Source organism: Gadus chalcogrammus, chromosome 13 (assembly GCF_026213295.1).
Source record: "Gadus chalcogrammus isolate NIFS_2021 chromosome 13, NIFS_Gcha_1.0, whole genome shotgun sequence".
Taxonomy (NCBI): Eukaryota; Metazoa; Chordata; class Actinopteri; order Gadiformes; family Gadidae; genus Gadus; species Gadus chalcogrammus.
In genome coordinates, this window is record NC_079424.1 from 21,095,462 (window position 1) to 21,097,113 (window position 1,652).

Here is a 1,652-nt window from a genome sequence, read left to right on the forward strand (position 1 = left end):
CTGGCTATGTCCCAGAGGACCAGGTCGGTTCAACCTTGTTGAGATATAACAATGGCAGAATGTTGGGGATAACACCTTTTATCAGTATGAGAGGCCCTTGCCTGTTCCTAGACTAGAAATGTGAACAGAAAGAGAGACACTAAAATACACCAACATTCTACACAGGCTAACAAAGGACAGGATTTAATGGCAACCACCTTATTCATTCATAGGGCAAAATAAACCGTCTGCGTTTATTTTAATAATAATGATAATTATTTAAACTCTGGAATCGTCCAAGAGCATCAAGGTCACCAGTGAAATGGGTATATATTAAACAATCTGAATGCCAACTGGATTGGGTTACAGCGAGAGCGGGAGCTGCTTGACTGTAGCTTATATACACAAACAAGAGCAATCAGAACAAACACACGGCACCACTTCCGCTCTACCGGGCCATCGACCAGAGACGGTCTTTAGGGAGACGTATCCTCAACTCTGGTGGTTGGGGAGGATTATGTCCCCCTTGCCTCTATGTGCATGCGCACAACAACTTGCTAAATATCATTAATTGACTAGATGTTAGATGAGGTGACACATGGCCTACTCCTTTCAAACTACACAGCTCCTTAGGGAGTACCAAAGCCTTTTATAGTATAGTATAACTAAATTCACATAAAGCAATCAAAAAAATAGCTTCTTATATATAATAGCTTCATTGATACTGATAATGAGTTTTGTTTAGTGGCTGATGCTTCATAAAAAAATATTTTGGATCATAACTTGCGTGAACATGTGTAAAAAACTGATCTCATAAAGCAAAAAGTTTTATATTGAAGAAAAGTAGGTTTCTGTTGACATGGCTAAAGTCCTTTAATTAATTATCTTCAACAATCATACCATAGCAATCCCAGACTCGTAGTTTTAGGTGTGTTCAGTAAAAGTAAAAGGCTAAATTTGGATCGGTACTGGGCAATACTTAAAGGGATATTGTTCACCACTGTTAACCCATTACTTTTTTGCCCATCTTTGGGTTTATGTGATCAGAGGTTTGACTTATGTTTGGGTTAAACGTAACGAGCTAGCTCAGGTGTTTAACTTAGTTCAACCCAATGAGGTAACTCGGGGGGTTTGACTTGGGTTAAGTGTAATGAGGTAACTCAGGTGTTTGACTTGGGTTTGGGTTAAGGGTAATGAGGTAGCCCAGGGGTTTGACTTAATGGATTCAATTTGTATACCGCCTTTCTAGACACTCAAAGACGCTTTACAGTGAAGGGGGGACCTCACTAACCACCACCAGTGTGATGCACGGCAGCCAATCTGCGCCAGAACGCTCACCACACACCAGCTTGAGGTGGAGAGTGAGGGAATTAATGAGTGAGCCAATTATACAGGAGGATGATTAGGGGGCCAGATTGAATGAGCCTGGTTGGGCCAGGACACTGGGGAAACCCCTACTCTTGTGCCCTGGGATCTTTTATGACCTCAGTGAGTCAGGACCTCGGTTTTACGTCTCCTCCGAAGGACAGACTTGGGTTTGGGTTAAGGGTAATGTGGTAACTCAGGGGTTTGACTTGGGTTTGGGTTAAAGGTAATAAAGTACCTCAGGGGTTTGACTTGGGTTAAGGGTAATGTGGTAACTCAGGGGTTTGACTTGGGTTTGGGTTAACTGG